This window comes from Narcine bancroftii, chromosome 5 (genome assembly GCF_036971445.1).
Source record: "Narcine bancroftii isolate sNarBan1 chromosome 5, sNarBan1.hap1, whole genome shotgun sequence".
In the NCBI taxonomy this organism is placed as follows: domain Eukaryota; kingdom Metazoa; phylum Chordata; class Chondrichthyes; order Torpediniformes; family Narcinidae; genus Narcine; species Narcine bancroftii.
In genome coordinates this window covers 97,228,861-97,255,425 of record NC_091473.1, presented here as the reverse complement: position 1 = coordinate 97,255,425, position 26,565 = coordinate 97,228,861, and the positions used below count along the sequence as shown (strand labels likewise).

The window sequence follows — 26,565 nt, the reverse complement described above, 5'->3', positions numbered from 1 at the left end:
AGCCCAGAAAAAATCCACATTTTTAAAATTTAAATTAAATTTTTAAATTTAAACATACAGCACGATAACAGGCCATTTTGACCCAAGAGTCCGTGCCGCCAAATTACACCCAATTAACCTGGTATGTTTCGAATGGTGGGAGGAAACCGGAGCCACCAGGGAAAATGCCACTATGCCAACCTTGCTGCCCATAAAGGAGACATGAGCCCCCTTTCCAGTGGCATCCCAGTTAATTGGCTGTGCAGTGTCCCAGGAAAGGAAGCCTTTTGTGCCATTTCCACTGGGTCACCCTTAACCGGGACCCAACTCATCCCCGGGGATCAGAGTGTTCTACCTTCAACTAGAACCGGGTAACTTTCTGCTGTCCCTTTTACACTGGTTTTATCAGCATGCTGCCATCAGCTGATGCCGGGGATATGAGTAAGGGTCGAGGTGGTTAATCCCCGGTGTGAACTGACATTATTTGACGCCGATGTGTAGACAATTTTCTTTTTCCATTGAATCCTGGGACAAAGGTGCCAGTGGAAAAGAGAATTATAGAAACAAAATATGAAATGGAAGTGGTTCAGCGACTGTTGGGCACTTTAGCTTAGCCTGGTAAAAATGTATGACCAAAATATTGAAACAAATACAACAAATAAATCTGGCAGGATTTTATTTTCAACAGTGGCATGAGATGAGATGAGGATGAGATTGAGGTTCAGGAGGTAGACGTTTCCATAGGCATTCATTCGTCTGCTGTAAATATCTAATTTATCTTCTTTTCAATTCAGATTTCCAGCATTTACATGATTTTACATTTTCTTGGGTTTTAATTCTTCACTTTTTCTGACCATCCAATACAATTATATTTGTTTGTTATAATTCAATGGGTGTATTAAATTTCATTCAAAACAAAAACGTATCATTTGACTATGAAAAGAACCCAATAATAATAAAAATATATGTTGTAATCCTATATATGAGATGATTGAACAATCCATTTTCTCCCAAAAGTAAGCACAATGTAGCATTTTGCATCCAAGATCCCTTCTCTGAGCTTCATTTGTCAAATAAAATAAAGTTCTGTATCTTGTATCTGTTTAGGATGTGCTATGAACCAGCAGGAAAGGGTTTCATCTTTATAATTAAATCTAAAATATCTTTGCTTGGCTTCGCGGACGAAGATTTATGGAGGGGGTAAAAAGTCCACGTCAGCTGCAGGCTCGTTTGTGGCTGACAAGTCCGATGCGGGACAGGCAGACACGATTGCAGCGGTTGCAGGGGAAAATTGGTTGGTTGGGGTTGGGTGTTGGGTTTTTCCTCCTTTGCCTTTTGTCAGTGAGGTAGGCTCTGCGGTCTTCTTCAAAGGAGGTTGCTGCCCGCCAAACTGTGAGGCGCCAAGATGCACGGTTTGAGGCGATATCAGCCCACTGGCGGTGGTCAATGTGGCAGGCACCAAGAGATTTCTTTAGGCAGTCCTTGTACCTTTTCTTTGGTGCACCTCTGTCACGGTGGCCAGTGGAGAGCTCGCCATATAACACGATCTTGGGAAGGCGATGGTCCTCCATTCTGGAGACGTGACCCATCCAGCGCAGCTGGATCTTCAGCAGCGTGGACTCGATGCTGTCGACCTCTGCCATCTCGAGTACTTCGACGTTAGGGATGTAAGCGCTCCAATGGATGTTGAGGATGGAGCGGAGACAACGCTGGTGGAAGCGTTCTAGGAGCCGTAGGTGGTGCCGGTAGAGGACCCATGATTCGGAGCCGAACAGGAGTGTGGGTATGACAACGGCTCTGTATACGCTTATCTTTGTGAGGTTTTTCAGTTGGTTGTTTTTCCAGACTCTTTTGTGTAGTCTTCCAAAGGCGCTATTTGCCTTGGCGAGTCTGTTGTCTATCTCATTGTCGATCCTTGCATCTGATGAAATGGTGCAGCCGAGATAGGTAAACTGGTTGACCGTTTTGAGTTTTGTGTGCCCGATGGAGATGTGGGGGGGCTGGTAATCATGGTGGGGAGCTGGCTGATGGAGGACCTCAGTTTTCTTCAGGCTGACTTCCAGGCCAAACATTTTGGCAGTTTCCGCAAAGCAGGACGTCAAGCGCTGAAGAGCTGGCTCTGAATGGGCAACTAAAGCGGCATCATCTGCAAAGAGTAGTTCACGGACAAGTTTCTCTTGTGTCTTGGTGTGAGCTTGCAGGCGCCTCAGATTGAAGAGACTGCCATCCGTGCGGTACCGGATGTAAACAGCGTCTTCATTGTTGGGGTCTTTCATGGCTTGGTTCAGCATCATGCTGAAGAAGATTGAAAAGAGGGTTGGTGCCAGAACACAGCCTTGCTTCACGCCATTGTTAATGGAGAAGGGTTCAGAGAGCTCATTGCTGTATCTGACCCGACCTTGTTGGTTTTCGTGCAGTTGGATAATCATGTTGAGGAACTTTGGGGGACATCCGATGCGCTCTAGTATTTGCCAAAGCCCTTTCCTGCTCACGGTGTCGAAGGCTTTGGTGAGGTCAACAAAGGTGATGTAGAGTCCTTTGTTTTGTTCTCTGCATTTTTCTTGGAGCTGTCTGAGGGCAAAGACCATGTCAGTAGTTCCTCTGTTTGCGCGAAAGCCGCACTGTGATTCTGGGAGAATATTCTCGGCGACACTAGGTATTATTCTATTTAGTAGAATCCTAGCGAAGATTTTGCCTGCAATGGAGAGCAACGTGATTCCCCTATAGTTTGAGCAGTCTGATTTCTCGCATTTGTTTTTGTACAGGGTGATGATGGTGGCATCACGAAGATCCTGAGGCAGTTTACCTTGGTCCCAACAAAGCTTGAAAAACTCATGCAGTTTGGCATGCAGAGTTTTGCCGCCAGCCTTCCAGACTTCTGGGGGGATTCCATCCATACCTGCTGCTTTGCCACTTTTCAGTTGTTCGATTGCCTTATATGTCTCATCCAGGGTGGGAACCTCATCCAGCTCTAGCCTTAGGGGCTGTTGAGGGAGCTGGAGCAGGGCGGAATCTTGGACTGAGCGGTTGGCACTGAAAAGAAATTGGAAGTGTTCTGACCATCGGTTGAGGATGGAGATCTTGTCGCTGAGGGTTTCATCTTTATAATTAAATCTAAAATATAATGTAATAGGAATAGAATATAATTTAACAAGACAGGTACAACTCAATAAATATTACAGTGGGCACATTAGCACCAGCAGAATAAAATAAACAATCTTACTCATGTGGGAATTTAAAAGAAAGTCTTATTGATTCTGAGATATATTTTTAAAACGATCATTGCAAGATTTCGGTAGACATTCCAAATGCAACTTGAATGAAAAGATTAAGGAACATGTACAGAGTTTGTCAACAGCGTCTGCTTATAAATGTCAGCAATATCTTGAGCAGTGGCAGTGATGGAACATTGTGCTGATATAAATTTGCACTGCTGCTACACTTCAAGTCTTAGCTCCAAGAGACTTTGTCCATACAACAGTTACTTGATTGCTGTGAAATGTGTATCTTACAGACTCAATTATTTACTCCAAAAAAAATCCCCTAAGATACTTTAACTTGGAAAATTCTTGAAAACTGACTTAGGGACAGCAATTCATGATTAGCCCTCACCCCCATTCTGTTTGCTGCACACAATTCCTGCCTGCTTAGTTACATAATTGACATGAGCAGCTTGCACTAAGAATGTTTTCTGTGGCTGTGAACCTCACAATTATGTTAATAACTTGAGTAACCAACTTCACTTTAAACAAGCCTGTGATATTCAAATACAGCCTACTTTTTTTTCTTAAGGATGGATTGTGGCTTCAGTGAGCGAAGGCAGGTGTTCCATAGCTCACAGAGAGACAATGAAATCATCAGAATTATGGTATTGCTACTCCCCAAGAGAGACACTGTTTCTACTGAGCACCTGTCTGCTATCCATTCTCAAGTTGTCAGCTTTCATAATACCTTCTATGATCTTGCTGTTTCCAGTTAACCAGCCTGCCTGAACTGCTTCCACTCATGCCAATTATTAACAGTTTGAAGCCATTCCTTCTAGTCACATTTACTCAGAGATATCCTCCAAGGACATTTGCTATCACTTCCACTAAAAGCTAGTGGTTTTCCTCCTCCTACAGAAAGTGATTCACAGGAGCAAAGGTGCATGGAAGCCACAAGCTATATGAAGGCATAAGGGTGATGACTAGAAAATTGTGGTTGTTTATGAGTCATTCAAAAAAGATCCATACCAAAGTTGGGCTGAGTTTTCCAAGGTTTATTAAACTTTATAAAGGTTACTACATTATTATAACTTTGTTATCTGGAACTAAAACTATGATTAAATGATGCTTTAAACAATACTTAAAACAGTCAATAAATATTTTCAGACTTTTCCAAGACCCTCCATCTTCACAGAACAAAGGGAAAAAAAACTGATGCTTATCTTAAACGTGCAGAGAGAGAAAGACCTTGGCTATGAATCAGTTTCTATACAGACACACTAAGAATGAAAACAATGTCTACACAGACTTCTTGCAGAATCTGCAATTTTAGTCCTTAAAGGCAACCTTTATATAATTTGTCATGATTTGATTAATACTTTTGATTTAGGTATTTGTTTATTCAATTGGGTTTCTGTTCATAAAAGTGACTAAATGAACATTATAAATGGGCAGCTGAGTGGGGATTATATATGGGAGAGGTGGGAATGGGCGATTGGAGTTATGCTTTGTACATGATTCATCTAGTTAGATAAATTGTTTGCAGACTGCTTAGTCAGAAAGGGTAATTTGGGTTGCCTCCTTCTTTTTTCTTCCTCTTCCTCTTCCATCACAGATAGGACCGAGTGTCTGTGGTGGTTAGATTATCCATTGTACAGCAGACTCTATTGGCATTCCACTGTGGATTGCATTTCTCCTCCATCACAGAGAGGGATGAGTGTCTATGGTGGTTAGATTATCCATCGCACAGCAGACTCTATTGCCATTCCACTGTGGATTGCATTTCTCCTCCATCACAGATAGGGCTGAGTGTCTGTGGTGGTTAGATTATCCATTGTACAGGAGACTCTATTGGCATTCCACTGTGGATTGCATTTCTCCTCCATCACAGATAGGGATGAGTGTCTGTGGTGGTTAAATTATCCATTGTAGAACAGACTCTATTGCCATTCCACTGTGGATTGCATTTCTCCTCCATCACAGTTCAAGCAATGGAATAATTATCTTTATTCAAAACTGAACTGCAGATGTTCATCAGAGAATTGTTCCCAAAACATTTGAGCCCAAATGGACTCTTGCTGAGACACTCTCTTCACCTCCTTGTTTTCTATCTTCTGGCAATTTGTACTATTCTGTATGCCCTCTACACAGACTACCAAGTGTGCTATTTTCCAAAGGAATGCCTACTGTCTGAGAGAGGTAGGCTTGTGCAGAAACCTCAAAAGACTAATTCTATCATCACTTGGCACACAATTCCCTGCTGATGGCAACAAATTAAAAAAAGTTCTAGCAAGCTTAAAGACACGCAGATTCATAGCAACTGCTGGTAGAAATCAATTAACAATTCACCTGTAACCAACCCAGATGCAGGATTGTATCCACGCAAAATGTCAACAGTCTCTATCCCTCCACAGATCTTGCATAACCTGCTGATTTCCGCAAGTAGTTTGTTATTTACTTGCAAGCAATTGATAATTCCTCAAAATAGTGCTACAGCAAGTCCTTGTCATTAATGGACACATGCAATAGCTTTGTTTAATCTTTATATTTCCTGTTAAAGTTAACTGGACACACAATTGAATGTTTTACCAAAATTATAGCTGGGAAGGCACCATACATATGTGCAGGCAAACAGGATTTGTAACCTGTGACACTGAAAGGAAAAACATCCTACAGAGCTGAGTTTTACAGCAAGAAAGTATAAAGTTAAGAATGTTTTACTATTTAACCTTTAAGTTGGTTATAAGGGCAATATTTAATGCAAAATATGAACAGTTTTACTATTTGTCTCCAGGATTCAAATCATCAAGGCTACCACCTTCCATTTTTCTGCTTCTAATCTTTCATCAATTTTTCAATGATTGTAGCACTAAACCCTCCAGTTCTCCTGATTTCTCTCCAAACCCAATTCCTGCCCTTCACATGTTGATCTCTGCCATTTGTTCCTTGGCATGTTCTCTTGATCTCATGTTCACAATTTACTTCCTGGATAACAGTATCCTTTTCACAGATTCTCATTTTCTCTCTTCAGAATTACCATCAGCACATAGAAGACAGCTGGTTTACATCTGCATAATGCAATGCCACCTGAAGCAAGTTGTAGTTGTCATCACTTCTACTGCATAGAGACCTCAGAGTAGTCAATGTCATCACAGATGATTTTCCAATCAATGGGCCTTCAGACTTTGCCGAGAAGTTGGATCAGCTGCATATTCTCACTGTGTATACGCAGATTAAGTTTATCTGACCTCAATTATTGATCTCAGGATATGCAAGGATTTCCACTACATTGTTATTTTTCTCTTATTTAAATTTTAATTTGATATTTTCTCCTTTTTCCTGTTCACAGACAAGTTTTGGGAGACAATGACCATTGTTTAACAGTTCCAGCTCAGGTTTAGGTGAGGGATACTTGATATTGCAAAAGTGTCAGGTTTTATTTTTCTTTCACAAAAGCAGAAAGTTATTCTCTTGACCTCAAACGAGAAAGTGCAAAATTCGTTACAGCTAAAAATGTCACATGCTCATGTAACTGAGACTTAGCAGCTCAATCTAGGATTTCTATGTTCAGAAAGAACAATATGTGGCTCTTTCTCTCTGTTCAGTCCCTTATAATTTTCTTTCTTTTTCCCCTTTGATTTTTAAAGGGGTCTCTTTATTACAGTCTCTCTCAGTGACTCCCCTCAATGATATTTACAACAATCCTGATTCTTCAAAGTTTAATGTCATTGAAATGCCACACATGATCATTTTAAAGTTAAATTTTAAACACTAACTCTTTCCATTGAGTAGATTTTTATTGAAATCTTCTATGTGGAAAAAAGGCCCAATGAGAATAAAATAAACAGTGAAAGGAGCTATATTCTCCTCCAGTAAAGTGCGACTGAGAGAAAATGCTTGTGGGATGTGAACTTCATATCTGCACATTAGCACATGTTGCACACATAAAAGAAAAAAATTTGGAAACTGGCTTCTGTCTAGATTTCACAGGATTTCCTTTAAAAAGAGGAATGCTGTTGAGCTATATTGGGATCCATGCTGAAGATAGAGATACAGGTAACAACTTAGATGGCAAAATCTAAAAAGACCACATACACAGCCTTGCATGATAACTCTGCTTCACTACAAAGTGCACCGTAGAGCAGATGGCAACAAAAGGTACCATCTGCTATGGATTTACCTACCAAAGATCTTAAAGGGAGTAAGGGCTTCTTGAAAATAAGTTTAGAATCTGCCCTAAGTGGAACAGGTATAACATTTGGTTTAAAAGTTTAGGAATTGTTGGATCAAACTTTACTGATCTTTGAGTGCAACTTGAGTTGCAAACACATTCATCAATTACTTTGTTCGCCATTATTCTGCAGCAAATATGTTGGTGGGTGAACACAATAATTTCCTTTCAGAATGATAATGCATTTGAATCCTCGCATCTGTACTCTTATGAATGTCCAATTGATTGTCCACACTCTAACTCATTTCACATTAGCTCAGTTACTATGAAGAAATACCACATTGTTGTCTTCCATCATAAGAACTGGCTACTTCCCTAATATCCAGCCTCTGCAATTTTGCTGAACCCATCACTGAATTCATCAACTTTCGATTATCACTCAATACCAGCATTGCAATACATGAATCACCCCATTATTCATTTCATCAAATCTATTTGGTCATGCTTTCAAGACTCAGTTTTTTGATGATTGAGAACTTTGATTAACAGTTTTTAATCAATGCATCCTCTCTCGTTTCCCATCTTCTACTATTGAGAGGTGTGGTTAACAGTATGGGTACTGAAAGGAAGTGTATGTGAGACAAAATACTTCACCATTTGAATTTTCTAACATTTGTTGTCTTGAAACTCTCCACTTTTATGAGGGATTGTGGAAGAAACCTAAACCCATAATATTTTAAATATATAAAATGATGTCAACGGTGTGCTTTCTCTTTGGTTGTAGAATGAGGAATAAATACACTTGTATGCTGTAGTATTCCTCGCTATACCATTCATTACCCTATCACTATTTCAATCATTATTCGGCATATCTAACCTCATTTCTCGTGAAGTGACTTTTAGGGTTTTTTTCCTTTCACAATAGAATAGTGACAGAAATTAGCTGCTAATAATGATAAACATAAATCATAATAATTTTTTACTTTAATATTTTTATTGGTTTTACACAAATAAACATAAATGTTTATGGAATCTACAATAAAAATAACAGATTACATAGCTCAGCAAAATATAAAGGGATATAGAGAGCATCTATAATACAGAAGTACATCAAATAATTTTATCACGAATAGCCGTGTCTCTAAACCCCCATCCCCATACCAACATTGTATGGCTAAAAAAAAGTACTACATTCCTGGAGTAAAATGACAAAGTACTGAAATTCAGGATTTATATTATGCCTAGAGGTTGTGGAGATAATTCAGGAATGGTCCCCACAATATTTGAAACCTTATATTTGACTTTATTAATTGAGTAACAAACCATTTGTAATATTAAACAGGACATAATGCCACTGAGCATCCTTCCATCTAAGTAGAATTGCCCATCTGGCCAAAAAACGAGGCAAAAGATAGAGTGTGGCATTTGATTGAAGTTAAAAGAACATCATCCTCTCCAGTTGTACCAAAAAGAGCAACCAAAGGATTAGGCTCTAGATATACATTAAGGATAAAGTTTGAAACACATCCCTCCAGTATTTTTCAAGGCTAGGACATATGAATTAATGAAGCCTCTCCTCTCTTACATTTATCACAACAAGAACTTGCATCTGAATAGATATGAGATTATTTAACATGTATAATTTTAAATTGTAACAAATAATGACAGACACATAAGGATGCAGTATTAACCATCTTAAAATTTGAATCCCAAACCTCGTCCGATAATGAAAGGCTTAAATCCTGTTCCCAGGCATTTGTAATTTTAACTAGAGGGCCTACCTCAAGCCCACCAACTTATCATAGATAATGGATATTAAACTTTTGCGAGAAAGTTGTAAACTAAAAAATACATCAGCAATGTTCACATCAGGTGCCCCAGGGAAATCAGGTATCAGGAGATTGAAGAAAATGTCTGATCTGCAAATATCGGGAAAAAAACTATTTGGTAAATCGAACTTTTCAGAAAGTTGTTCAAATGACGCAAAACTTATCAATAAAAAGATCTTTGAAACATTCAATATCCAATCTGTGCCATTCATAAAAAGCCATATCATGCAAAGAAGGTTGAAAGAGATGATTGGATAAAATGGGACTTGAGAGGGAAAACCATGAAGTCCAAAATAATTTCTGAACTGCACCCACACTCTCACTTTGTGCCTGACCACAGGATTGAGAGTTGATTTATTTAAAGAAAAAGGAAGTGAGAATCCAAGAAGTGCTAAAATGGAAACCATTTTTAGCAGAATTCAGTTCCATTGCTTACCATACTGGGTGGTTCACTCGGTTTGAAAATATGTAACCAAAACATAAGGTTACCTACAATGACCGCCAATAATAAAATCTGAAATTAGATAGCGCCATGCCTCTGCTCCTTTTAGAGATTTGTAGATAGAATTTGTTTAGACAAGGGTGCTCACTCTTCCATATATAAGATGATATAATCAAATCAAGTCAATCAAAAAACAATTTACGAATGGAAATTTGTATAGATTGAAAAAAAATATTCATTTTAAAATTAATACGACCAACCAGAGATATAGAAAGGGGTGAGCATTGTGTTAAGGACTGTTTCACATGCTTTAATAAAGTAAGGACATTTTCTTTAAAAAGATACTTATGATGAATGTACCAAGTACATTGATTTTCCACAATCTTAAAAGGAAGATTAATGTACACTGATGCAGGTTCACTAAAAGGGAAAAGTTCACTTTTATGCAAGTTTAATCTAGATCCTTAAAACTGACTAAATTGGGAAAGTAAAGACAGCATGGAAGGCAAGGAGGTGTCAGAGCTTCATATGAAAAGCAGGAGACCATCCATATACAGGAAAACTTCATGTCCAATTCCTTTCCTACCAATCCCTGAAATATCCTTGCACTCTCAAAATGCAATTGGTAATGGCTCTATGCCAAAACCAAAAAGTAATGGACTTCGAGGACTCCCTTGATGGGTTCCCCATTGGAAATTGAAAGTTAGTGAGAATTGAAGCAGTAAGGCATTGTGATAGTACAGATTCTATCACCAATGTGTATATGTACATATGTACAGATGGTAGTGTAGGATGACTGTGATTGGCTGAGAGTGTAGCCACACCTACTGGCAGGTCTTAAAGGATTGCTCCGAGCCAAACCAGGTCATTCTGGACTGGTCGACCTACTTGTGATATGCCCCAGTCTTTTAGTTAATAAAAGCCTTGGTTTGGATCAACAAGTCTTTGGTTCTTTCGACGCGCACTATAGGCATGAATACAATAATTTAATCCATGTAATAAAACATGGTCCAAAATTCAATTTTTCTCAGATTGTAAATACTCACTCAACCCAATCAAATGCTTTACCTGCAGCTAAGGAAAGAACACATTTAGGAAACCCACTGGAAGATAAGTACAAAATATTCAATAAGCAACATATATTAAAATAAGTGTAACAGTTTTTAATAAAACAAGTCTGATCTTCAGAAATGATTGATGGTTAAAAATATTCTCCAATCTACGGGCCAAAACTTATGCCAAAATTTTAACATTAACATTTAATAAATTAATTGGCCTATAGAAGGAGCACTCAGTTGGATCTTTCCCTTTTTTTTAAACTATGAGAGATATACACGTTTCGTTAAATTATTCTGGGATATTAACCTGCTTAAACAAATCAGATAACACAGAATCTAATTGAGGTGAAAGTAATTTAGAAAATGTGTTTTCACAGGAAACCCATCATGTCCTGGAGATTTTCCAGAATGCAATGAAGAAAAAGCAGCAGCTATTTCCTCTTGCAATATAGGCTCATCTAATTTTGTTTGGTTGTCCAAACAAACATGGGAATATTTAAGCGATCCAGGAAATACTTCATCGAATTGCCATCTTTTGTAAATTCAGAAATATAAAGTCAGGAATAAAATTTCATGAATGCATCATTTATCTCAGAGTGATCCGTAGTAATGTTACCATCACCCATTCAAATCTTTGTAATTTGCCGCTTGGCTTCAAAACCTTTCAACTGATTAGCTGAAAACTGACCAGATTTTTCTTCGTGAATATAAAACTGACTTTCACTCTTCAAAAGTTGGTATTCAATTGGATACGTTGAAAGGAGATCAAATTTATATAACTTAGGATTTTTAACTAGATCGTATTGTTGATTTATTAAAAAAATTAATTAACTAATTCTAATCTTTCTTTATTTGCTTCCTTTTTATGTTCACGGTATAAGAAATAATTTTCCTCCTGAGAAAAGCCTTCAAAGCATCCCAAACAATGAAACTAGAAGTTTCTAACAAAGTATTTGTATTAAAGAAAAAAGTTATCTACCCCTCCACAAATTTCACAGAGTCAATAACTGATAGTAAAGTTGAATTTAAATGCCAGTGTCTTTTTATTTGAGGGCGGCCAGGAAGGGTAATAAATAATATAACAGGGGCATGATCTGATAGTACTATAATTTTATAATTGCAAAAGTGAGTCAGTGGGATCAGTTGATTACCAATATAAAAATAATCAATCTGCAAAAAAGTGAGATAAACATGTGAAAAGAAAGAATTTGGATAAAGAAAATTCCAGACATCAGAAATATCATAATTGATAATAAAGAGAATGAATCAATGAGGCAGATTTACTCATTGTGGTAGGGTTAGGATTTGAATGATCCAAAGCAGGGTCTAACCAACAATTAAAATCCCCACCAAGCACCAGAGAGTATAAACTCAAGTCCAGTATGGAAGAAAAAAAAGTTCATAAAAAACCCACATCATCTACATTAGGAGCATAAACATTAAAGATTACCATTTTATTATACAATTTCCCTAAAACAATGGTGTAACAACCATTTGTATTTAATACAACTCTGCGATGAACAAAAGAAATATTTTGATTAATAAGAATTGAGACCTCCCATGGCTTTAGCCTGAAAGGAATCATGAAAATGCTGCTCCTTCCTCCTTGTTATGGGGCAAGAATGATCACAACTGCGAATATGCATTTCATGCAAAAATACAATTGTGACTTTAAGTTGTTTTATATATGAAAACACTTTCTTTCTCTTAACCAAATGGTTCAAACCTTTTATATTCCAACTAAGGAAATTAATAAAATAGTCCATATGTTTCATTAATAACTGTAAGTTGATTGACATAAATAATAAATAATATCTAAACTCCAGGTGTCAGCGTTGAGATAAAAAAATGAAACTAGTAAGAAATTTAAAATAAACCTTACAAGGTCAAAACTTGTACAGATTGCCAAAGCCATAAGAATCTTGAGAAAACAACACCCCACCCTTCCATCCCTCCCTCCAACCCCAAAGTCATAAAGATGCTAAAGTCGCTAACAGCAAACTCTTCAAAACAATCATTTTCCACCCAAACAAATCTTCATGCTAAACGTTTTCTCTAGATCCATTCTTATTAATGTAAATATATTCAGCACTTCCAAATAATACATAATTCTGTTAAGACTACAACCATAGGATTTATTTTAGAATTTCTCATGCAGTTTTGATCTATATAATAAAGTAAAAATTTGAAAGTGAAATGAATGTATAATTCTCATAAAAAATTAATAGCTCAATTAATTTAATACAAAGAAAATACTTACATGACTACAACCCAAGTGGGTTTATTAATCCATAAAATGTTGTGAAAGCAAAGAAAGCCAACCATTCCTTGCCCTACAAATACTATATAACAAGTGTAAGAAACCTTATAAGTAATTATAGTCAATCATCTTCAGTTATCAAGTAGAAATTCACACTGGGCACAATGTAGTAGGGAGAACATCTAGGTATATCCGAGCCTCTTCAACCAAGCACAGCCACTTCTTCTGGACATTGGGAAGTGTAATGCAGAGACTTGCAGGATACAACAGGGAAGGCTTGGAACAACACTGGAACATTTCTGACATTACTTTTCTGTATTTGGCACACTGTTTTGAAACTTCAGGACAATTGTTACGGGCCCAAAGAACCACAAACCTCAGCAGAAATAGAAATTCATCAAGACAAATTGTTACTTAAACAAAAGTTGTTTTTAATTTTCTTTGAACGTAAAAACAGCATTAAACTTTAACTTATTACTGTTAACTTAACCTAACTTAACTCCCTTCTAATTCTAAGCACATGTGTATGTAATGTGTATAAGTTCAGAAAGGTACTTTGATTCACAGTTCAATCTCGCTTCTCACTCCTCCAAGTTCACCGGTGTCAGGTATGACAGAATATAGATATGTTTTTGGGAGATAAATTGGGGCAGGTTTTAGTGTAGGTCACATACAAACACTTTAAAACAGATCTTATTTGGAGTGCTTGAGCTCTGTCCCATGCTAGACATGTCGGGGCAAACAGGCTTTGCAAAATCTTTGGAGAATGCCCAAGAGACTTCACTCATGGATTGTTGTTTACAAAAAGGCAACAGATGAAAGAGCTTGTCGGAGCCACATTCTGTCTGGAAGGGAACTTGCTCTTCTAAGAGGGTCATATGGTTTTGCAAGCAGAGAGAGTAAAACAGGCTTTGTGTGTGTGTAAAGGAAGTAAAGGAAGTAAATCCGTTTGTGGGTGTTCTAGAACAACAAATCTCTCTGAAAACCGACAAGAACCTTCCTGAGTGGTAAACATTTACCTTTCAAGCACCAAAGCCTGGTGAACTTTATAAATGTTAAATTCTGTGTACAGATAAGAATTGCCTGCAACCAGTGAACTTGGAGGAATGAGAAGTGAGATTGGACTGTGAACCAAAGAACTTTTCTGAACTTACACACACACGCTTAGAATTAGAAGGGGGTTAAGTTAGGTTAGTTAAGTCAATAGTGATAAGTTAAAGTGTGATTCTGTTTTCATCTTTAAAGATAATTAAAAGCAACCTTTGTTTAAGTAACCATTTGTCTTTGCGAAAATCTATTGCTGCTGGGTTTTAGGGTCCTCTGAGCTCCTAACACAGGAAATCCTTATACTGTACACAGAATTTAAGATTTATGAATTTTCACCAAGCTCTGGTGCTTAAAAGTAATTGGTTACCACTCAGGAATGTTCTTGATAGTTTCAGAGAGATTTGTTGCTCAATAGACACACACAAACGGATTTACTTCCTTTAGTCACTTCAGTGTCTTGCTGAAGAAACTTGCTCCATCAGGGTTTTTAAAGTTCTTCTTCTGCAGTTCACCACCAAATTCCTTTTGTTTCCTTTATTTCAGGTGAAACACTTTAGCCAGCCATTTCCTCTTGTATGGACCACAAGGGTTTTCAACTGGCTGAACTCAGAACTCATAAACTGTCTTCAAAATGGAGTTTAAGCAAGCTTCCAGCTTGTTGTTGCACCCTCCAAAAGTCTCTGCTGAAACCAGTTCTCTCTCTCTTCCTCTTAGAGGAAACCTGTTTGGTCTTTTCTCTCTCTCTCTCTCCTTGCAAAACCACATGATCTTCTTAGGACGACAAACTGCAACCAGACAGATTGCAGCACCGGACCCAATCTTCTGAGCCCATTCATCTGTTGCTTTCAAAACAATAATTCATTTACACCTGCTTTTAAAGTTTCTTGAGCCTTTGTTCTTCTATTTGCACCTCCTTGTGAAAACCTTTTTGCAAAGCAGTTTTTATTGCCTTTACAAAGGCATTGGGCCTGGAGTGACTGGTATGAGCAAAACTCTTGTATTTTAAATGAGATTGATTTTGTGAAATGTTTGTGACCTACACTAAACCCCCACAATCTATCTCCTCCAAATGTATTATAAAATATGATATAATCCTTCACACAGTAATCCTCTACAATCCTGATCTTTGAGTTTCTGTCTTTGATAAGCTTCACGAATCAGAGAATCTTTTATTTAATAATGATGTATCTGAAGAATGACTGAGTGCGGTCTCTGCTCCAGAGCTAGCTTAACTATTAATGAGCAGTGAGCTCTATCAATCTCTGGTGGCGATGGGAGCAGCTCCTTCTTAAATTCCACGCAAAGCAACCCCAAAAATAAATGTTGTAAATTGCCCATTTTTGATAGATTCAGCCGAGCTCCGGCCTTCTAGATCAATGATTTTTGCCATTAGCCTCAAATTGCTGTCACTTAATCTGGAGCATACATCTTCAAATTCATTGACACACTCACATACATTGTTCAATTCGAGCTCCAAAGATGATAAATGCTCACCGTGTTCCTCGGTTAATCTTTGGATTGGTCAAGTTTAGCATCAATCTGACAAGATATCTTTAAAATCGTCGGTTAATAACTCTCTGTGCTGATTCAGTAGCTCAGAATTAGCCTTCTTAGTTAGATTAGTTGGCACTTCTTCTTTCTTCCCTGATATGTAGCCATTTTAATGCAAATATAGGTAAAAGAAAGATGAAACACTTTGGTTGTACAATAAAGAACCAAATAGGTTGAAGAAAAATAAAGCAGGCAAATACATTTGACTATTACAGCTGTTACTATCTTAATCTTAAATAAATTATTAGTCTTGAAATAAATAATACAATGAATAAAAATGCCTTTTAGTAGCCTAGTTTTCGATTCAAAAACTATCTGTAATATGTCTGGTGTGAAACAAGCAAGTCTGCAGACTCTGTGATTGTAGTAAAAACACAAAAACGCTGGAAGAATTTAACAGTTCTCACAGTGTCCACAGGATGAAAAAATATGGGTTTGAGCCTGAATAAAAAGGCTGGGAGAGAAGGGAAGAAAGAGCAGGGAAGAAAGAGCAGGGGAAGGAGCACAAGCCAACAGACAAAATATGATAATTGGACATAGATAGGAGGATGGAAGGAAAGGAGAGAATTGATCAGGGGAGGGGGGTGGCTCTGTGAATGCAGAGCTGGAGGAGAAAGACAGAGTGATAGGGGAAGGAGAGAGATGGGGGGGGTTAAAACTGAAATTTGAAAAGTTGATTTTCATGCCATCTGGCAGGAGGGTGCCAAGACGTTATCAGTGATGTTCTTCCATTTTGCAGGTGGTCCCTTTTTGCCAGTGCATGAGACCATGAACAGACATGTCAGCTTGGGAATGGGCAGGGAATTGAAATGGGTTGCTACTGGGATATTCCCACTGTTGTAGTAGACAGAGCTAAGGTACTGAATAAAGCATTCTCACAATTTGCGCCCATCTCTGATGTAGAGAAGACCACAACGGGAGCACCAGATGCAGGTGACTCCTTTTAAATTCACAAGTGAACAGTTGCTTCACAAGTAAATAGGTGTCCTGAATGGTGGTGAAGGACAAGTTTAGCACAAGTTTAGCACTCTGGGCTAGGTGCCAATGGGAGTGGGGGGGTGGAATAGGTGGGAAGGGAGGAACATATGAGGGAGTCAAGGAGAGAGTCGTCCCTGCAAAAGATGGAGAGGGGAGAAGAGGGGAAGATGTTTCTGGTAATGGGATTATGAAGTAGGTGGCAGAAATGGTGGAGGATGATATCTTAGATGCAGATGCTTGTGAGGTGGTAGATGATGACAATGCGAATCATGTTCTTGTTGTGCTTGGGAGCGTATGGGGCCAGGGTAGGTGCAGGTAATGGAGGATATGCAAGTGAGGCCTGAGTTGATAGTAGTAAATGGGAAGCCATGTTGTTTGAAGAAGGAGGACATCTCAGATTATCTGGCATGGAAGCCCTTATCCTGGGAGAAGATACAACAGGGTCAGAGGAATTGCAAGAAAGGAATAGAATCCTAATAGGTGATGGGTTGTGGTGGGAGTTTGTGAGTTTGTAGAAAATGTCTGCTGAGAGTTTGTCTCTCAGGCTAGAGACATAGAGAAAGAGAGAGTGTTGCTAAAGGTGGACTAAGTGAATTTGAGGTCAAGGTGGTAGTTGGCTGCATAGTGGATAAAGTTGACAAGCTCTTCATGGGTGCATGAGACAGCACAAAAATAGTCAGTGATGAAGTGGAGGAAAACCTGAGGAGCCTTTTCTGTGTAGGCTTGCAGCGTGGATTGCTCCACATAGTCAACAAAAAGGCAAGCATAACTGGAACCCTTGCAGATACTCATAGCTACACCTTTGACTTGGTAAAAGTAGGACAAGTCAATGCAAATTATTTAAGGTGATTTGTGAATGGAAATAAAAAGATTTGAAAACCAATGTTTTAATCATACCTAATAGTACAGTTTCATGACTGTAAAGAAACTGGGCCAATGACAATTTTTCTCAAGCAAAATATTTAATTAACAATTGGGTCTAGAGCTGTGATTCTCAATCTTCCCTTCCCACTCACATACCTTAAGCAATCCCTTACTAATCACAGAGCACCGATGGCATAGGGATTGCTTAAGGTGGAGTGTTAGTTTTAAAAAAAAGGTTGCCCAACCCTGGTATTAGGGACAGAGGTGTATAATGATTATATGTCAATGGTGAAGATGAGGCAGTCAAGTTCAGGGAATTGGGCGTTGTTGAAGTAATGTAGAGCTAATGAAGTACTGCGGATGTAGGTGGGGAGGACAGGACCAAGGGGGACAAAGTGGAGTCAAGGTAAGCAGATGCTAGTTCGGAGGGGCAGGAATACGTGGAAAAGATGAGTCTGCCGAGATGATTGAGTTTGTGGATCTTGGGTAGAAGATAGAACTGGGCAGTGTGGGGTTGTGAAACAATAAGATGGGAGGCCGTGGAAGAGAGATGACCAGAAGGGATGAGTTGAGAAGGTAAGAAAGAGGAGGGTAAATAAGAGGAAAAGGATGTCATAGTATTTAAGATGTCTGCTGCTCTCTACCATCATACTTAATCTAAAACTTCCTCATATATCCCACATAGAGTACTCCATTTTCCAAAAAGCAAATGAACAACTTAGCCCCCATTGTATATTAAAAAAAATGGGAGAATGCTTTGACATGTTGGTGATATTTCAAAAGCCCTGTATGCCAGCATGTGAAGGCTTCTTTAACCTGCCATTACAGCAAAACGTATCCACACAATAGGAGGTATGAATGTTGGTGGAAATATTATCAGACTGCGTCTTTCAATATTATCAATGCAGAACAATCTGCCCATTGGGTTGCTTCAGTGACAGAAACATGTTACGTAAAGTAGTCGCTGGAGTTCAAGGCATAAGTTTACACCCTGCCTGAGAATATTGCTGTCGTGCAAACAGATGATGACATCAATTCGACCTGGCATTACTCTTCTAATATGTATATCACTGAACTATTATTACTTAACTGAGCTGTCAAATTACATCCGTGGTTTCATTAAACAGGTTAATGTTTTGTGGTTGAATGATAGCTGTCTGAGTAAACATTCCTGGATTTATTATGCAGCCCAGTAAAAGAGGATGTTAAAATTTGGCTGGCACTCATCAGACCTGTTGCTTGTGCTTTTGGCACTTGGTTCTTTGAATATCTGCTCTCTTGCCAAAGTCAAGGTTCTCGGTATAGCAAATTATTAAAGACAGAAGCAAAAGAAATATTGTTTTTTGCTTTGTGTGGAGGTGAGACACCTTGGCTAATAATTAGACACCTTGGCTAATAATTATTTTGTGGTTTTTACCATTTTCTTAATCCACACAATTGTTGTGAGTGGAATGGGAAATTTTCTATCTCTTTTATGCCAGTATTTCAAATGTGTTAAACATGGTGTAAAATGGATAAATGAATGAAAGAATGAACGTCACAATTCTTCATGGTTAGCGTAGGGGTGGTACGGGTTAGCATAGCGGTTAGTGCCACGCTAATGCAGCGACAGCCTCCCAGGTTAGAATCTAGTGCATTCAGTAAGGAGTTTACACATTCTCTCCGTTTCGGTGCAGGCTTGCCCTGGGTGCTCTAGTTTCTTCCCACACTTCAAAACATGTGGGGGTGCAGGAGTAATTACACAGCACAGGCTCGTGGGCAAGAAGGGCTTGTTACCATGCTGTATGTCTAATTTAATTTTTTAAAAATAATTTAACGTGAAGACTTGAATGACTCTCAAAAAGGCCAGTTTTATTACTAAATTCAGTTTTTGTAGGTAATCCTTTACTGGCTATCTATCAAAATTCCTTATCATAATTTGGCATAGTGCACAGAATAGCAAAGGAACAGGCCTTTCACAGGTGCCACCACAATGCCAAATTAAATTGTCTCTTTTGCCCGTATAAGACACTTTATCACTCCATTTCCTACATATTGTGCATTTGTCTAAAAGCTTCTTTAACATTATCGTCATCACTGCCTTCACCCCCACCCTTGGCAGCCCATTCGAAGCGCCTATCATTCTCTTAACTAAAAATGTCTTACAAATAAAAATATGGCCCACAAAACTCCCTTTCACGTTGAATGCATGTCATATGGTATTTGACATTTTCACACTGGGAAAAAGAGTCTGACTCTCTGCCAAATGTATGGCTCTGATAACTTCATAAATATTTATCAGGTCACCCCTCAGCTTCTGATGCTCCAGAGAAGGCAACCCAAGTCTGTCCAACTTCTACATATATTATTTGTTATACATAAAACATTCAGTGGAGGGAGCTATTAAATTAGACAACTCGTGACTAATTTTGATTGTAATTATCACCTTCCATCTCAATGCCGAGCTCTCATAAAATGCAAATGGCTTGGTTCTTATTATTCAATATTTGTCACGCTTTTCAGAAATTCAAATCACCAAGGGAACCACATTTGTAATTATTTCCTCATGTGTGATGCTGGTGTATTTGGCCAGTGAAGCAGTATGGATGGAGAGAATCCTTGCTGACTTGCATTTTGCTCTGTAAAGCTTCCTGGATCTCTTGGCTCCAACCTACATGACGATTGACAATGGTCTAGTATGGCAGAATGTGGGTAAAATAGAAGCTGGTCTCCCTCAAAGTTTTATCGAACAATGAGCAATACAGTGTTGTACTAAAGATAAGTTTCATTTTCACAACAGTGGTGATGAATCAGGGCAATAGTGAAGCTCATTCAATTTATCTCTATTGCTAGCTATGGAATGAAACAAATTAACCAATAGATCAGTTCATGCAATTGCCTGGTGGAGCAGGTGGACAGACAGGAAAGATCTGCAGCACACAATACATCAAAAGCTATACCACCTATACCTTTTCATTGACTAAACATGACACCCATCCACAAGCTAAAATAGAAGGATGTAAAAGCTGTAGAGAGGGTGCAGAGCAGATTTACAAAGATGTTGCCTGGATTGGAGAACATGTTCCATGAAGCAAGGTTGACAGAGCTTTTCTCTTTGGAGTGATGATGGATGAGTGCTGACTTAAGTTCAATTTCAAATTCAAGTTTATTATCATTTGATGGCACAAATACAACCCGATGAATGTTTTCCGGTCCTCAGTACAAAACACGCAGACCCTCAACTAGATATAAGACACATACAAACAAACCAATGCAGATGCAGGACAAGAATTAATATCCACAACCCCTAAACAAGGGGTTTATCAAGGCCTTGATAAATTAAGACAAAGGTGGGAATCAGATTTGGGTACAGAAATTGATTCATTTTGCTGGTCTGACTTATGTTGGGACACGATTAAAACGATGAATGTAAGGTATCGGCTGGTGCAATACAACTTTTTGTATCAGCTTTACCTTACTCTGCAAAAGTTACATAAATTTGAATCGGAAATATCAGATCAATGTTTTCGATGCAGACAAGAACTAAGTACTTTCGCGCATTCAACCTGGTCATGCCCTGAAGTGAGGTCTTTCTGGGAAGGTTTAGGTAATCTGCTAGAAAACAAAATGCTAGAATTTGATACCCTCAGGCACTTGAATTATATTTACTGGGGAATTTAGAAGGTGTAAGACCTAAAATGAGGCTGTTGAAATTAAAATTTGTTAAGCTCGCTTCAGCAGTGGCCAACAAATGCATACATAACATTCCCAACTAGGTTTAGCCCACTGCAAGATAGAAATGCTTAATTGTGTTCCCTTGGAGAAAATCACTTATAACCTCAGAAACAGGGATGATGTATTTTCAAGAATATGGAATTCATACCTTAGGTACATCGGGGTAAATCTTTAACGATTTTCCCCCTCCTGTCTCTTCCCGCCAGTACTCGCAGCACCGAGGACCCTTGATAAGTCAGGTTATTTGTCCCTTGATGGGAGTAGGGTTTATCCTGGGTGAAGCCAATCTTTTCTTTTTCTTATTCTTTCTTTTTCTTCTTTCTCCTTGTTTCTTGGGGTGGGGGTGAGAGGGTTCCTCTTATTTTGTTCTTCTTTCTCTCTATTATCTTTTACTCCCTTTGGTTCAGCATGGACAATGAATTTGTATTTTTGTAATTTTTCCTTCTTTACAATAATTGACTTTTTTTAATATTGACATGAAGAATGATATGTGTTATTTTGTTAATATTATTGACATTGAAGTTTTTCTTTTTGATTATTCTTTGTTTTGACTGCATGTTGATTGAAAATTCTCAAAATAAAATATTCAAAAAAAATCATATCTGCAAACAAATAAATAAATAAATAGTTTTTGTTTAGTAAAGATTAAAGTCTCAGATGGCGAACGTAAGCAGTCCCTTTAGTCATTCAGGATTCTCATTGCTTGCAGGAAGAAACTCCTTCTGAGCCTGGTGGTGCTGGCTCCTATACACCTGCATCTCTGTCTCAAAAAGGGTAGTTGAAAGATGCTGTGTGTGGGGTAGTAGGGGGCAACAACAATTTTTTACACCCTCTTCTCTTCAAATAATGTGGGGTGTGGGTGGAAACCTATTAAGCCTCTCAATAGAGTCCCTGTAGAAAGCTCACATAATGTTAGCTGGTTAGCTGTTGCCCACTTCAGTCTTCTTAGGAAGTGCAGTGACTGTTGCGCCTTCCTGACAACCGAGGAAATGTCATGTGTCCGCGATAGGTCACTTGTTAAGTTGACTCCAAGGAACTTGGTGCTCTCTACTGTCTTCACTACAAAGTTAATAATATGGGGGGGGGGGAGGGAGAGGGGGGGGGGTTATACCTGGTCCTCCTGAAGTGCACAATCGTCTCCTTTGTCTTGTCTATGTTGAGATACAGGTTGTTATTCTCGCTCCATATCACAAAATTTTCCACCTCTTCTCTACAGGGCATTATTGTTGTTAATGACTGTTGCTCCACCTACAAACTGGATGACTCTCTTGCAGCTGGATTAGTCGTAGGTCAGTAGTGTGAACAGGAGCAGGCTGAGCATGCAGCCCTGTGGTACAGCTGTGCTCAATGTTCTGCTACCGACCTGAAGAGACTATGGTCTTAATAAAGATATGAAAGATTATGGAAGGAATAGATAGGGTGGACAGCCAGCACCTTTATCCTGGGGGAAACAGTAGCAAATACCAGAGTACATCCAATTAAGGTGAGTGGAGTAAAGCTTAGGAGAGATGTCAGTGGTAACTTTTTTTTAATGTAGTGTGTGCCTGGAATGTATTGCTGGGGCGGTTGGTGGAGAATGGTACACCAGGGACATTTAAAAGACTCTTCGATAAACATATAGATGTAAGAAGAAGGATAGAGGTATGATGTGAGGAATGATTAGCTTATAATGGAGTAGATTGATATAGGTTGGCACAACACTGTGAGCTGTAGGACTTGCACTGTGCTGTAATGTGGAAAATTCTATATTCTGTGTTCTATGTTAAGAATACAAACGAACAGCCAGCAGGCATTCAATCATGGTTGAAGACAAAACTGCAATCGACATCTGAGGAATTTAATCCCAGCGTGATCACTGTTCTCAGAAGATAAATGAAAAAGGAGAAAATGAGAAGGGGCAAATCTGCACAGAGAGTAGATACTGTGAAAACAAAAAAAAAACATTACAGCTTTGGGAAAGTATTTTTTAATTGGTGGAGATGACCATTAGTTAACCGGTAAAAAGCAGACTAATCATCAAGGGTTTAATTAATATTATTAACATTCTGCTTGATCCTACAATCTAAATATCCAAATATCTAAATAACTGGTAGATTCCACTTTCCTGATCTTTAGGCCAAAATCGTCATGAACATGACATTCAAGGGGCATTGAATAGTTTTATTAAAAAAAGTACTATTAGTTCCTCTTATTTCACATGAATATTTTAAGTCAATAATAGCTTTATCGTACACAGTCAGTTTTGCTTGCGGCAGAGAATTAACATCAGTGATTAGAAGAAAGTAATCAGGATTTTGGGTAATATTAGTCATAGATATTTTAGTTTGATGATTCCTATACACAGACATAATAATGTTATAGCTGAATATTAACTTTTTGGGTCAGTTGCTTTTGTACATCATGAAAATACATTTTTTTGCTTGATAGATTATTTTCACAGTCTAATGGCATTGTACATTCATCTGAATTATTTGCCAACACAAGTGATGTTTGTGATATTTGCTTTTGTACCTGAATAGAAATGATCACTCTCAACAGGAAATGATTTACCAACTGATTGAACAATTAGCAAGCCAGCTCACAGATCTCAGCCTCAGCCATTCTTGACAAAAAAAAACACTTTACACAGACACACATGAATTAAACTTTTGCCTTTTATAAAATTATCTTCATTATGAAATACAAATAAATACCTTGCAGCAGCTTACCAGCTCGGGAGGTTCCGAGTGACATCATGACGTCACAATGCGATTACATCATTTGGAATGGGCAGGGTTTTCAAAAACTGCCATTGACTGCTTGAGTAAATTACTTTTACTGAACTTTGACGCACTTACGCTTGGTAGTTTTCTCATTCTTCATTTCACAAATGGATTTTGGACCCAACATGGACAACGCAGCGGTTTTGCTCAAACTGCCCATCTTTTGGACCACTCAACCTGAAGTTTGGTTCAGTCAGGCTGAGGCGCAGTTCCACATTCGCAAAATAGAGGTGGAAGCCATCTTCAAATTTTCAAAGCCTGATACCATCAAAGGACTCCAGAAATTTGTAGGGATGGTCAATTTCTATTGTTGGTTTCTACCCTCTGCAGCTCATATTATGAATCTCCTCATTGACCTCATGTCCAGCGATGTCAAAGAACTCATGTGGACAAAGGAGATGATAGTAGCGTTCTAGTAGACCAAAGATGCCCCAGTGAAGACAACATTGCTGGTCCATCCACAAATGGATGCACCAATCACCTTGACAATAGAAGCTTCTGACGTGGCAGTAGGTGGGGTCTTGGAACAGTACCCCAATGGACAATGGAAGCCTCTAGCATTTTTTAGTAGGGACCTCTGCCCTCTGGAAACGAAATACAGTACATTCGATAGGAAACTGCAGTCACTGTACTTAGTGGTCAGACACCCGATATGTTTGAAAGGCAGAGACTTCATGGTTTTTACTGACCACAAAACACTAACATTCGCCTTCAGGCATCAGACCCATGGTCAGCCCACCATTACTGCCACCTATCTTATGTATCTCACTTTTCAACCAGAATTAAATATACGCTGGCAAGAGTAATGTGGTGGATGATGCCCTGTCCCACTCCAGGTGTTGACTACATAGTGCTCACCAAAGCTCAGCACCAGGATGATGAACTGCCAGCTTATAGAACCACTATCAAAAGCTTGCAACTCGAGGATGTAGCCTTTAGGTCACAAGGTACCACTCTCCTGTTTGACATTTCTACAGTTCAACCTCACCCTATTGTCCCTGCTGCATGGAAACATTGCATTTTCAATGCCATTCATGGACTGTTCCACCCCTCCATTCAAGAAATGGTCTGCCTGATAGCTGACAAATTTGTATGACATGGACTCAAAAACCAGGTCACGTACTAGGTAAAGACGTACACGGACTGCCGATCTCCAAAAGTGCAAAGGCATGTGAAGGTACTGCTTCAGCCTTTCCAGCGTAGATTCGACCACATGCACGTCAACATTGTTGGCCCACTTTTGGTGTCACGAGGATCTAGGTACTTGTTAATGGTCATCGATAGATTAACTAGATGGTCGGAGGCAGTTCCTATGACGGGCTCATCGATCAGTTCATGCTCTAGAGCTATTAATTCTGATGCGTATTTTGGTTCGGCCTACCCACGTCACCTCCAAAAGCGGCCCACAGTTTACCTCCGCACTCTGGGATATTTTGTCACAACTACTGGAAATGCAGCTCCACTACCCACAGATGTAGCGGTTCAATAGGCACATGAAGGCTGCACTAATGGCTCGCTTCCAGGCATCTGATTGGGTGGATGAGCTGCCCTGAATCCTGCTGGGAATAAGAACGGCACCCAAGGAGGATCTTAACTCTTCATTGACAGAGTTGGTTTATGGAGCCTCTCCCCCTCATTGTATCTGGGGAGTTCATGCCCACTGTTCGCGGACAGGAGGTGCTATTGACTGAAATCTTAGGCAGACCATGGGAGCAGCTTGTAAAATTGGTCCCAGTTCCCACATCAATGCATGGAACAATGATACCCTTCATCCCAGGACTGTGAGTTTGTGTTTGTGCGTAGAGGTGCTCACAGGCCACCCTATCAGAGGTTATATAAGGGCCCATTCAGCGTGCTATGAAACAGTCGTACAACTTGTATACTGGATATTGGGGGGGGGGCATACAGAGACATTTATGATTGACTGTCTAAAGATCACTCATCTTGACCTTGGTCAGTCCTTGTCACGACCCCCGATGCAAAGGCGAAGATGACCAGCCAAGAGCAGTGGAGAGAAATGGCACCAGAGGTTTAGCCTCCTATTGACAGTTCTTGGGAGTGGAGAGGAGGTAGGCATTTAGCGGCTTAATCGAACTGGCTCAAGAGGTTCCGAGTGACATCATAATGTTACAATGCAATGACATCATTTAGAGCGTGCAGGGTTTTTGAAAGCTGCATGTGACTGTTTGAGTAAATGACTTTTACTGAACTTCGACTCGACCACTTCTGATCATTTTCTTGTTTTTCATTTCGCACTGCAACACAGTTACTACTACCTCACAAATACAGATCAGGGAACAAATTACAAATGCATAGCCCATTTTGTGCCTGTCCATTAATTTAACTGAAGGAATTAGCTTAGCAAATCTTACCTAGTAAATAAACTAAACTTTTGACATAGTGTCAATCTAAGTACAAATGTTGTGCTCCATCTGCTTAAAATAGAAAGATGAGGATGCCATGTCTAAATCTTTACAAATCATTGGTTAAGCTCTATTTGCTGCACTTATCCAATTCTGGATACCAAACATATGAAAGGATAAAGAAGGTATAGATTAGAATCACTGTAATGGTAAGCTGAATGAAGCAATTTAAAAAAAATGTAAATTTATACATACTGCACAGTAACAGGCCATTTCAGCCCTTGAGTCCATGCCGCCCAATTTAGACCCAATTGACCTACAGCCCCCAGTACATTTCAAATGGT

The 26,565-nt window shown here is 39.0% G+C and overlaps 1 long non-coding RNA gene across 1 annotated transcript; it reads right to left on the bottom strand.

Annotated features, from left to right (window-relative positions):
* Positions 1-8,407: 8,407 nt before the first annotated feature.
* On the bottom strand, positions 8,408-25,940 carry LOC138763756 (uncharacterized). The gene is made up of 3 exons (XR_011357768.1): positions 25,808-25,940; positions 15,484-15,633; positions 8,408-9,272 (listed from the first exon to the last, which is right to left on the bottom strand). It is a non-coding gene; the product is annotated as an uncharacterized lncRNA (long non-coding RNA).
* Positions 25,941-26,565: the final 625 nt, after the last annotated feature.